This window comes from Telopea speciosissima, chromosome 9 (assembly GCF_018873765.1).
Source record: "Telopea speciosissima isolate NSW1024214 ecotype Mountain lineage chromosome 9, Tspe_v1, whole genome shotgun sequence".
Taxonomy (NCBI): domain Eukaryota; kingdom Viridiplantae; phylum Streptophyta; class Magnoliopsida; order Proteales; family Proteaceae; genus Telopea; species Telopea speciosissima.
Genome location: NC_057924.1, coordinates 60,298,552 through 60,311,825, shown reverse-complemented (window position 1 = coordinate 60,311,825; position 13,274 = coordinate 60,298,552). Strand labels below are relative to the sequence as shown.

Here is a 13,274-nt window from a genome sequence, read left to right as displayed (position 1 = left end):
CAAGCCAATTGGATGCAAATGGATCTTCAAGAGGAAGAATGGCGCAGATGGAAAGGTCGAAAGATTCAAAGCGAGACTGGTAGCAAAGGGCTATACCCAGAAAGAGGGTATAGACTATGATGAAACCTTTTCACCAGTAGCGATGATGAAATCCATCAGGATTTTATTGGCTATCGCAGCACACTTTGATTATGAGATCTGGCAGATGGATGTGCAGACTGCATTTCTAAATGGGTTCTTTCAAAAGGAAATCTACATGGAACAATCAGAGGGGTTCTCTTCCTTGGAGTAAGAAAGAAAGGTGTGCAAATTGCAGAGGTCCATTTATGGGCTGAAGCAGGTTTCCAGGAGCTGGAACATCAGGTTTGATCAATCAATCAAATCGTTTGGTTTTGATCAAAACATGGATGAACCATGCGTTTACAAGAAGATCAGTGGGAGGGCAGTATGTTTTCTTGTTTTATACGTAGATGACATATTGCTGATTGGTAACGTTGTAGGATTCCTTTCATCAGTAAAATAGTGGTTATCCACAACATTTTCGATGAAAGACCTTGGTGAAGCTAGCCATATCCTTGGGATCAAACTCGTAAGAGATCGCCAGAAAAGGATGCTAGGTTTGTCACAGGCTACCTATATAGACAAAGTCCTGGCCAGATTTAGTATGGAGAACTCCAAGAGGGGAAGTGTTCCCTTCAGACATGGAGTCAGTCTTTCCAGATCTCAATGTCCTCAGTCTCAGATAGACATTGAAGAGATGAAGAGGATTCCCTATGCCTCAGCAGTAGGGAGTCTTATGTACGCTATGTTGTGTACGAGGCCGGACATTTGCTATCCAGTAGGTATAGTAAGTCGTTATCAATCTAACCCTGGACGCGAGCATTGGAGTGTTGTCAAGAATATCCTCAAGTACCTGAGAAGGACTAAGGAATATTTCTTGGTTTTTGGATCTGATCAGTTGTCAGTATTGGGATACACAGATTCGAATTTCCAAACTGACAAGGATGATAGAAAATCCACGTCCGGGATGGTATATCTAATGGGTGGAGGTGCCATTGTGTGGCGGAGTGCGAAACAAAAGTCTACAGCTGATTATACTACTGAAGCAGAATACCTTGCAGCTTGTGATGCAGCAAATGAAGGTGTTTGGCTGAGGAAATTCCTATCAGATTTGGAGGTAGTCTCTGATCTTGTCAAGGGCCCTATTCCCCTATTATGTGACAACAAAGGGGCCATTGCACAAGCTAAGGAGCCTAGGGCTCATCAGAGGAACAAGCACGTGCAGCGGCAGTATCACCTCATCAGAGAGATTATCCAACAGGGTGACGTGAGTATCTCCAAAGTGGACACAACTGAAAATGTGTCTGATGCCATGACAAAGGGTTTGTCACCAGGAGTGTTTGAGAAACACATGGAGGGCATGGGTTTAAAATGTATGGGGAATTGGCTTTGATGTACAAGTGGGAGATTATTGGACAAGTGTGTGTCCATCAAACCCGGTTCGGTCCGGTTCAACCCGATTCACCTTTGTATTGAACAATTATACATTTTAGTTTAATATTGTCACATGCGATATAAACTTTTTGAGCATTATGTGTCCGTAAGTTATACTTAAAATGGTAGTCACGACTAGGGTTTGGGCTGGGCACCCTTATCATATGGTCGTCGCATTGGGTATGCCTAGACATGTGATGTCAGGGTACGAATGCGAGTGCTCACATGTTTGATGTGTGCATTGGCGAAGAATCTACTTTGTCGATTCCCTCATGTATTACTGCCAGATGTAGGAAGGGATAGACATGTGTCACCGACGCCCTGTACCTGAGGGAACCCTGTCACTGCAAAGTGTGATCACATTCTTTGGTTCATCAATGACTGAGACTCAAGCGAGTCAAAGCCGGTGTTCTTGGAATGCGTGAATACTTTGTGAGTGAAGGAGTTATCCAACACGGTCACCACTGCCCGATTGGGGAACACCAAGATAGAGACTGCCTGTGCATGGTCGGATCAGAATCTAGATCCAGTACCGTTTTGGAAATGGTTTTGCAAAATTTATTTTACATAAAATGATACATTATTTATAGTTATTTCAAATAAAGTGTTTTATCGAGTTTTACGGGACCCGATCGGATGCACAGACGCTCTTATATGGACATGTACTATGGATTGGGGTTTGGTAGTACATGTGTACATGCCCTAGATTCCATAATGATGGTGTTGATTAGTGGGGGGGTTGTATATGATAAATTATTATCATATAGGGAGTTATTTAGAATTTGCTAATTTAATTGGCTCTTTATTTAATTAATGGATTTGGTACTAATTGTAATTATCCATTAATAATTAAATAAAGAATCTAATTAATATTTTCCCTATTAGATTCTGCTTCTTCACCTGTGTAGCACTTTGAGTTTAAACAGAACTGCCAGTCTGGAGAGAGAGAGAGAGTCAGACTCTCACTAGGGCTCTATTAAATCTATCTAGGATTTAATTAAACCCTATTATTATAAATAGGGGACCATAAAATGCAGAAGAGAGAGCTCTCCACGTTTTTGGAGCAGATACTCTCTCTCCTACGTTTTTGGATTCTCTCTCTCCCTCTTGTGATCTCTCTTCTTCTTCTTGCTTCTCTCACCTGTGTTTGAGAGTTAGGGTTTGTGAAACCCTAGATCTGTACTGAGGAGTTTGAGGGCATCTGGGACTGGCGTGTAGAACCTTGGTAGCACCATTGGAGGTTCAGATCTGTTTGCTTGGAGCGCTCGCTGGAGGAAGAACCACTGTCTATTGGAGGAGCAACACTTGAGGCTCACCAGGTTAGCAGTTCTTTATTAATTCCTTCTGTTAATTGATTATTAATATTTATGGGATACGAAAGAAACTCGAATCAACCTTTTTCGTTGCGTATTCGAGTTAGGGATGGATCCCCCTTGCCATGTGATGGACTAGGGATGAGTTTCTTCGTCCCTACTGTGATAATAAATTTTATGGGAAACATGAGGGAAGGAGAAACCCTAACAGGGATGCACCAGGGTTCCCATGGGCAACCATGGGAAGCCCTAAAAATTAAAATGGGGCACCCATGGGACACCATGGGCTAACCCAGGGCGTGCAAAACCCTAAGGATAAATATCTTGGTCTCCCTAGGGAACCATGGTTTGATCCCTGGACCGTTGTTTGGCCAACATTACTATCATTCTCATCTGCAAACTTGTCTTGGCCTGCGATCGATTTATCAATTGTAATTGGTTGGATGAAACTCTAATGGTAATGTCAGATTTAGATTAGTCGTGAGGAAACTTCCTCTTATTATTAATAGAGAGAGTAACAGTCGTTGAACTATTTGTCTAGATCCTAACCATTATCAATTGCTGGAGTTTAAGTTCCTTCTGAGTAATATTCCTGACAGATACTTCAGTCACTAGTGTATGTGTTTGCAAATTGTTGTTATCTTCTTTACCAAAAGCTGTTGTTATCTTTCTAACTCTTTATTATTTGGAAAAAATTCTTAGGTGAGTCTGCGTCCTGGACACAGAGAGGGGCAAAATGACCATCCTCTTGATGCCACCGAGCACACTCTCATAGGTGTCGTGCATGCATGTTCCGCCCAAAGAGAACTTTTACCTTAATTTTTTTCCAAGAAAAAATAACGTCTTTTAAGTGGTCCCCTCATGAGCTCAGACATAGGAAAACATGAAAGTACCGCTTGCTCCCATGAAGCCAAAAATCACATCTATGTTGATTAGGGCTGCAACAAGGTTGGGTTGGGGTGGGCTTATTAAAACCACAACCCAACCTTGAGTCCCCTTAGTTGGACCCAGTCCCGGCCTGACATTGACTCAGGGCCTAGAAAATCCAACCTTGTCCCGCCCTTAGGGTCAGACCGGGCTGACCCTGATTGGCCACGATCATAGAGTGCAAGGAGGGAGAGATGCATAGACTGGATTGAGTTGGGCTGGGTTAGGGAGAAAATTATCAATTTTACATAAAACAATACTATAATATAATATAATATCACCTATTACCAAAGGCCTCAACCTTGGCCCGACCCGACCTTGACTCAGGGCCAAAAAAATTTAGCCCTAACCTACGCTCAGGGCCAGGTATCTCATCCCAAGCACTGTTTGGGCTTGGGGCGGGTTCAGGCTAACAGGACCAAACTTGCACCCCTAATGTTGATGCACTTGCGTGTACTTTCATTCCCCCCTGCATTGATGTAGGCGCTACATGACCAGACATCGATCTCTTGCCCTTTTTATTATTTTTAATTTTAATATGTATATTTTTCTTTTTCAAAAAGGGTAAATCTATTCATAACTGAAGCGGTTACAATAGAATAGGGTTGGCCAGGCTCAATGAGCACAATATGTAACTGTCTCACAATGCTACCGCAACAGAAAAGTTAGTCTTTATAAAAACACAGTCTTTGTTCTGGTGCTGCCACTGAAGTCAAGGTTTCGGTTCCAAATCCGGAGAGAGAAAAGATGGCAGTTCAACACCTACTGTCGTCAATGGATACGTCAGTTTTGGAAATTCCAGAACTGACTTGTTGATTGCCGACGAGCTACTGAACTGCATCTTTGCGAACGAGCTTCTCTTATTTTCAACAATTTGAGCTCTAGGTTCTAGTACTTGTTGATTGAGAAGAAATTAATATATTCTTACATCCATTGAGAATTCGTGTATTTTGGTTGTAAATATAGGATTGAATGGCTCCACCCAAGAAGGGGTGAATTTGGTGATGACTTTTTCTTTCACTCAAAACACAAACTCATCAATTTGCAAGTAAAAGAGTTAATGGAAAGAAAAAGAGACAAGAAATTTAGAGTGGTTCAAACCAACCTGTCCTATGTCCACTATCTTGATCATGGACCAAAGATTTCTTCACTATTCGATTCTTTTCCCAACCAAGAATCAAGCCCTTATACACTCAACCACGGGATGAGTTACCCAAACCACACAGACTCAAAGGGTTTGCTACCCAGGTCACACAAACCAAGGATTTCTCTGCAGCCATACAGGCTTCTCTTTTACAAAAAAATGGCTTCTTCTTTTAAGATGATAATTGTAACTTTTAAGCTCACTATGATCAATACAAAATGCTAACTAGCTTTTGCGCTATACACGTTGTAGCACTTATTTTAATCCTTCTTAGGTTGATATGACACTTAAGCTCATTCACAACAACAACAACATTTTATCAAGATGATTTTTACAATGAAACACATTGGCTCTATTCAAGAAGATGATTGAATTTAACTTTTAGCTTTGTTGATGTCTTTACTTGTGATTGATTTGTTTCATGATATCAAAGTGACTCCATCCTTTTTCTAGGCAATACAAACTTAGCTTCTCCCTTGAACATTTGAATTCATCTTTCCTTCCCAAGAAAAATTATCTATTGGAGAACCATTAAACATCAAAATGGTTAGAAGCATTAAGTCCATTTTGGTCTCCAATATTCAACTAATGATTTCTAAGAAAAACTAGCTATTGAAACTCCTCAACATTAGTGAAGATGTTTAAGAGTTCCACACAAGTGGTTATAGTCCAAGTGATCATTAATATATAGTTAATGTCTTTCTAACTTCTTGACTTCACAACATTAATTATTATTGCATAGAAGACCATGCGACAATCACAAGACCGCAGCTATAGGGACTTGAGATGGTCACTCTTTGACATGCACGGAAGATGGTCACAGAAGACCGCGGTATCGTCTGTCTGAGATGACTTAATCTCTTAAAATCTAGGACATTCATGGAAGATCACAATGGTCATCCACGAACACTTATTCAATAAAGCTCGATTATTCGTGAGTTTAGACTTAGACATCTTAGATATGCCAATATAACTCAGTTATCCATCCCTGTTTACGGAAGACCGTAGATAGCAGAATTAGACTTTCTTCTAAGAAAAACCACTTAGTTTATTGGTTTTATCCATTAAGCCCTTTTTTATGTCATTTTTTGGGCTTTTCACATCTTGTTGATCATCTATGTTAAGATTACAAAGATATTCCTATTTAAATCAAATCCTAATGCTTGACATAAAGGAATCTTTCACATGAACATTCAACTTCTTGCTTCTTTAAGCTCACAGAAGACCGTCCTCACTCCACGGAAAATCGTCTTCAATAGGTCATCTTCCAAACACTTTTTTTTTTTTCTTTCTTCAACCATACCTCTTCAGTAACTTGAGTATCATTTATATATCTCTTGATTAGCACATTTGACACACATTAGTATACCAAATACACACATCACACAAAAGTTTTCATATCCAAAACACTTAATAAATAAATGGAACATTCTAGTTCCAACACAAAGTATGCAAGTGCTTATTTTTATTCTTTCTCTATCATACGTGACAAGTCCAGAAGGATATGGGTGAGGGAGGATTGGAAGATGATAGCAGTAGGGTTGATGATAAGATTGTATCCACGACATATTATGTTGTTTTTGATGATAGTGATGGTGGCTGCATTGTTTTGAGTAGCGCTATTGTCTCTGTTGATGTATCAGAAGGAGACGATATCAAGTTGAGTGGTGCAAAGTTGACATACATATTACCAAGGAAAATTGCAAATACGTTGTATCCACATCAGCGTGATAAATTGAAATAGTTGTGGTCTCTTCAGTGGCCTGGTACAGGAGGAATTTTAGGGGATGCAATGGGTAAAAACATTTTCTACAAACCCTTTTGCGATAAATCTGTTCGATCTGGTAGTTTGTATGTAATTGGTACACTTTCATAATTGTTAGGTCACTTGCAATGAATATTAGTCACTAAGATCAATACTTAATGTACACCAAGTCTTTTCATGGAAGGGTTTCACAGACCTTATGTATATTAACAATCAAGAGACTAGCCCTTATGTCTCTCATAGTTTGAGCAATTTTAACTTGCACTTGTCAATCCCATCATAGTCCAACAATGCACACGTAAGCATGTAGTGCATCAGGTTGGTAGCAATCAAACACAAATCATGTATACCATTAGGATAATGCACCCGAAGCCCTTAGCTTTCGGCCTATAAAAAAACAACTGCATCTGAGAATACAAGAAAATTCCCCAAGGGATCAACATTGGGGAGGGGAGGGGAGGGGGGGGAGGGGGGGGGAGCAGGCACATAAGCACCATGATGGTAAAAAGGATTATGAGGCGATGAGAACCCCAAGATCAAAGAAAGGGCTTCCAATTTCTATTAACCAGAGAAATCCATGATCTAAATAAAGGTAAGGAGACTTTAAAATATCTTGGGTTTCTCATCTTCCAAATCTCCCAAACTATAGTAACATGTGAAGAAATCAAGCTAGGGTCATTACTCCATCAAAGAATCCAATCAAAAGTAAGACAGGCAGGGCCAATGACGGATCTCATTGTCACACAAGAAGCAAACCAGGCTTGTTGAGCCAAGGGACATTCAAATGGGGTATGCTCCATTGTCTCAATAGCAAGACCACAACCAAGGCAAAGATAACATCAATAATGCTCCTTCTCTTGAGGTTCACCATCACACCTAACTCATTTAAGCAAATCTTCCAGAGAAAAAATTGAATCCAGGGTGGAATCTCAGAGTTCCAAATAAACAAGAGAAGACCCCAACCTATAAGTAGATCTGATGAGAAGATGCCCTTGGGATGGGCCCCAACAAATACGGTCCGTCAACAACCATAATTCAAAAACTTAATGAGGGTTGGGACTGGTATTGTTTCTCACTTCTATTTGATGCTCAATACATTTTTAACGGTGTGGATGACTGTAAGTTGAACTATTTCAATAGGGAGGAGGTGATGCCGACATGAGACTAATAAAGATACGATACCAATCTGGATCAGCCCGGATCTAACAGTTTTACCCCTAAAGATACGATACCAATCTGGATCAGCCCGTATCGGTCTGGATTTAACGGTTTTACCCTTGGTCAGTACCCCTGGATCGATATCATATCGGTCAGGAATCGATATCATATCGGTCAAGAATCGATATCGGTCTCAACCGATACCGATACAAATCGACTGATCCGATATCAATTCCTCAAACCATGGCCGGAATACATGCTGGCAAAAAAAGTTAATAGGGACAGGCTGTTTGGTTGTTACGTACTTTCTTATAACTCATATACTTCCCTTTTTTCTTGCTTGAGTTGATCTAATAATAGAGATGTAAACGGATATTCATAAATCTGAATTCAATTCGCATCCGTATCTATTTAGATGTATCTAGAAAAAAATTTGAATAATTATCTGATCCGAATAGATATCCAACTAATAATAAAAAAATTAAATACCTAATGATCTTGAGGGTTTTTGAAGATTCAACAAGTTCTCAAGGAATGAGAATCATGAGACTATGACAACTAAGAGATATGGATTAAGAGTGAATCGTATTTGCGGGGGGAAGGTTTGGTTACACAAGTTAGGGATGTAAACAGATAGTCAAAAATCCAAATATGATTTAGATCCATATCTGTTTAGGAATATCCATATTTAGTCAAGAAATATCTGAATCCGATCACATCTGATTTGTATCCGATCCATATTCGATCTGTTTACATCTCTATCTTTTAGTGGTTCTTATTAAAAAGAAAAAAAAAAAAACTGAGGATGAAATTGTCATTATGGGGATATATATTTCATAACCTACCATTGTTGATGGATGTAAGAATCTTGGAGACAAATGTTTATAAATATTGATGGAGTAATACTTAAATATGTCACCAAGATTGCTTACATTCCTAATTCAATATGGATTCACACTGAGATAATAGGATGCAATTAATTTATTATATGTTAGTTAAAAGAAATGAACATGATACTTAATGGGTGAGACATGATGGATTAACCCACTCAATCAGAGCATGCATGACGATTCATGATAGAATATTGAGAGGTACCAATATTCCAATTCACACTAATAAAACTGAGGGAAGCATATAACGTGAGATACTATTCAAATTATTCAGCATAAAACAACAACAACAAACTCAACCTTATCGCAACTTAAGGACGTGTTTGGTTGGAGGTGTCATAGGAGCCGGATTCTTAAATTGGATCGGATTCTTAAGAATCCGGTTCATGTGAATTTGGATCCTGATAAAAAACTTGTTTGGTTACCCAAAATCTGTCAGGTGGAATCCAGTTGAAAAACTGTTTGGTTGCCCTGGTTCTGTTAAGTGGAATCCAGCTGAATCCATATATAAGACTGTTTGGTTACCCTGAGTCTGAGAGTTAGATTCTTCCTGAATCCATATTCAAAATTGTTTGGTTACCCATGAATCCATTAGTTGGATTCTACTTGAAATAACTTTTAATTTTAATTTTTTTTTTATATACAACATATGCATAAATTTAATGATAATTTATTAAAAAAAAAGATAAAAAATTTGTAAATGGTGACATGACACTTCAATATGTGATCTTTCCCAATTTTTTTTGTATCCATACTAATATAAAAATCTGTAGTAAGTGGTGATATGGTATTTCAAGTCCACAAAACGCATAGATAATAAGTCACAGCCAAATATGGAATACATTGTAATGAATTGAAGTACATACATATGAGAGTTCATCTTCTCAAAATACATTACTTGCTAAGATCTAATGTTTTTACAGCATCAAGTATCTCCTCCAACGTCTTTGTATGCTGCTCACATAATCTTGTTTGTTGTTTTGAATCTTTGATTTTACTAGTAAGGATTCTCTCCAGATTTTCTTTGGATTGACTTGAAGTTGGTAGGATGGTTGGTTCATGTTTGTCAGTATTCCTCGCTGGGTTGTCTGAGGAGGAAGTTTTGTCCATCATTTATAAATTTAAAGAATCCATAACCAGTATATTTCCCTTGCTAGAAAATGAAAACAAAAAATTTTATGAAAAATGAGTAAGAATGAATTATTACAATGACAATAATATTAAAAAGGAAAATTGTATGATAGCCATACTGCAGTGGAATTGGGGCAACACCAAAAATCTCGCCCTATGTCTGATCCTCTTGTGCACCTACGGACCTTGCACTGACCTTTTTCATAGTTACACATTCTCAAGTGATCCACCCACATCAAAAAAGACATGTGAACAGGGCATTTGAAGAATTTTCTTCCCGGACTATTCGTCGTAGTTGATGTAAATACGTTACATCTACTTTGATAAATTTCGTATCTACCAATAATGTCCATCTAGGTACATTGAAAATTGAAGAACATAAGTAAATAACAAATGATCCAATGGCTGATTATAGGGTGAGAACCAAAAAATCAGAATCTGAGATCACATCTAAAATTTGAGGAGATTTTTCAAAACCCCAAATAATAAAGGTCGACGGATCTTCTTTGGGTGGCCAATAATGCATCAATATATTAGGAAAATAATAAAAATTATCACCTCTATGTCAAGCATAACACAATGACAGAAACAGAAATGAAATCAACACATTGAGCTGTTCTTAAAATGACACAAACAGTACCATTTGATAAAATTGTTCCAAAATACCATTCTAAAGACAACCACCACAGAAATATAAACTCTAAGTCATAAGTTCATAAACACAAAATCACAAAACATCCATGTCAACTGCTTAATATCTCAGAAACAGAAAGTCATAAGTTCATAACCAAGTCTGCCACCCAAAAGCATCAAATAAAATTGCCCTTCTACTCCATCATTTGAAGATAATAGTCAATCATTTCAGGCCTCTCTTCAGAAGGAGCAGTCAAGAATAGAGCAGCCTTATCCTTCTTCTCCATCAAATACTCTTTGATAACCATTTTCTTGTGAAAGTCAATCCCTGGAATGGCACCAATTGCTTCATTTAACTTAGTTGCAAAATCAGTCTCCTTGGTTGATATGGCAGACATTGCCTTGGCTATCATTTTTAATGGACTAGCAACCTTATCAACACCTGCTTTCTTTTTCTTTGATTGGACTTGATTTTTGCTAGATGTAGAAGCCCTTTTCTTTGAATGGTTTGTACTCTGATTGAGAGTGGTACCTTCTCCTTCAAGATCCATGTCTTCACTCTCAAGGTTGATATTATCAAATGCCCTTTCATTGGCAGACAAATCAATGTCTTCATCATGGGCTCTATCAGCAGGGTGTGAGGCTGCTGCCCCTGTGGCTATTTCATTGCCTAGCCAAATAGGAACTTCAACATGAATTGGTAGAACGTTATGATCTTTCCAATATCGTTGCTCCTTCTTCTGCCAAACATTCAAATACATTATTATTTTAGCTTACCATATACATAAATTTATACATATTGAATGAAACATTCAAGCCATCATATTGTTCATATACTCATTTTAGTTAGAAAGAAACGAGGATATTTGCTACAGATGGAAATAAAGAGAAAAATAACTGGTCATTATTAAGGGTAGAAAACAGAGATGCACGTTATGGAAAAAAAATTAAGAAGAAAACCCTTTTAAGGAACAGAGGATAAGGACAGTGCATTTAATTCATCCCACTCCTTGAATATGACCCTACTGTCTACCCGTAACCAATTCCAAAGTTCCAAAATTCTTTCCTTGTTTCACTAAAGCTAGAAGTAACAACCCCTTAATTAACTTACCATAACCGTAGAACCCCACAGAGGAGACTAGAGAGAGAAGATAAATGATTTCAATGTTAAATGACCCCCCATGCAAAGCATACGAAGATTCCAAATGCTTCAAAAAGATATTTAAGATTAAATACTGAACAACAGAACCTACCTTCAAGGTCAAATCCAATAGGATTTTAGATTTAGAATTTGTCCAATTTAAATTTCAGTTTAACTCAAGCATATTTTTAACACTGGTTTTCTCAGAGTGGGTTCTCAAACAACTGATATCAAGGATCGAGTGGAACATCCTGCAACCATAGCTTAAGAAAATATGATGATACTGTGTTATAGTGGTGATTCATGGTAAGTTATTTGATGGGAAGACATGTGAACCAGCTGAAACTTAGATTTTGTGCTAGAATCAGAAGAATTAGAAGTGAAAATTGAGGTGGTCCCCATTTATTTTTTCCCTCATTAGAGTAAGGTGGTCTTGGATGATGGATCAAAGAATGTAAAATAATCCATCCTTGTGTGTAAAGCTGGATTTTGCTAGTCTGAACTGCTATCAATGAGTAAAAATTTTGATCTTTGTTAACTCTTGAGATTTTGAAGCCAACCAAGCTTATGCTATCAGAAATCTGAGTAATAAATGATGACCATTGGTCCACATTGGGTGTGCAATATTTTATTGAACAAGGATACTTGTGTTATGGTCCTGTAAAGTGATGGGTGCACCTTATTCAGCATAGCTTAATATAGTGGGTCCTATTGTTTTACGTGGAAGCAATACACTGTCTGGGATGGATTCAGAATCCTCGTAACTCCTTCCTGGCATGAAGCCTACCCTTCTCATTTGCATAATCATGTTCAGAGAATTTTGATATTTAGGGAATATAAGTGATACAAGTATTCAGCTTGAGTTATACTATGTTCTTGCTCTGTGTTTTTTATGGCATTGTGACCATTGATGCTAAAATCCCAGAATTGTTTGACAATCAGCTCGGTGTGGTATAGGACTGGGAACAAAAGTGGTATCCCTACTGAGTAGAGGGTGTCTAATGATATTTTTTGTTCTTGTTTACCGATTTATTAGTTATTACCTAAATACGACTCTCCTAGATCTAGTAGGATTGTCCCATATGGCCTGAATTATTCTTTGATTTAAAGATCTTGTCTATTGGCTACTATTTCGAGTCTTTCAAATACAATACTACATTAGAAGGGGTAGAACAGGATAACAGTAAAGTAAAGAGAGCAGGTAAGGAAGAAGAGGAACAAAGAAAGATGAAGGGAAATCATACCAAGGGGAAAAAGGAAGAAGAAAAAAAGAATGGAGAAGAGAGAGAAGTTTCTCACGCCACAGCCATAACACAGTAGCAACTCAAAAACTCTTTCACTTCATTTTAATCTTCCATTGTATTACATCAATATAAAGAAAAACACTTTTATATGATAATAGAAACTTAAATAAAATGGAAACTAAACAATCTAGGCAATATATCAAATATGCTCTCAAGTCGCCCCCAAATCATCTAATTAACCTATGTATTTTTTAAAAATCCATAACTATAATGCAGCTGTCTCAGAGAAGGGAGAGAGTGAAGAAATGTGGCATACCTGCGTTAATCCAAGATGTTCCTTCCACCATAGATTTTCAAAACAACCCTAATTACAATCGAACCTGAAATGGAGAGGAAAATCGGTTAGCAATCAAATAATTCCAATTTTTTTTTAA

At 37.8% G+C, this 13,274-nt stretch overlaps 1 protein-coding gene across 1 annotated transcript in view; it reads right to left on the bottom strand.

Annotated features, from left to right (window-relative positions):
- LOC122639214 (probable disease resistance protein At5g66890) overlaps positions 1-9,538 on the bottom strand; it is a 31,143-nt gene extending 21,605 nt beyond the window's left edge. The window contains exon 1 of the mRNA XM_043832035.1: positions 9,534-9,538. The gene's annotated coding sequence lies outside the window, so the exon portion shown is untranslated. The remainder of the gene's footprint in view (positions 1-9,533) is intronic.
- Between the last annotated feature and the right edge of the window lie 3,736 nt (positions 9,539-13,274).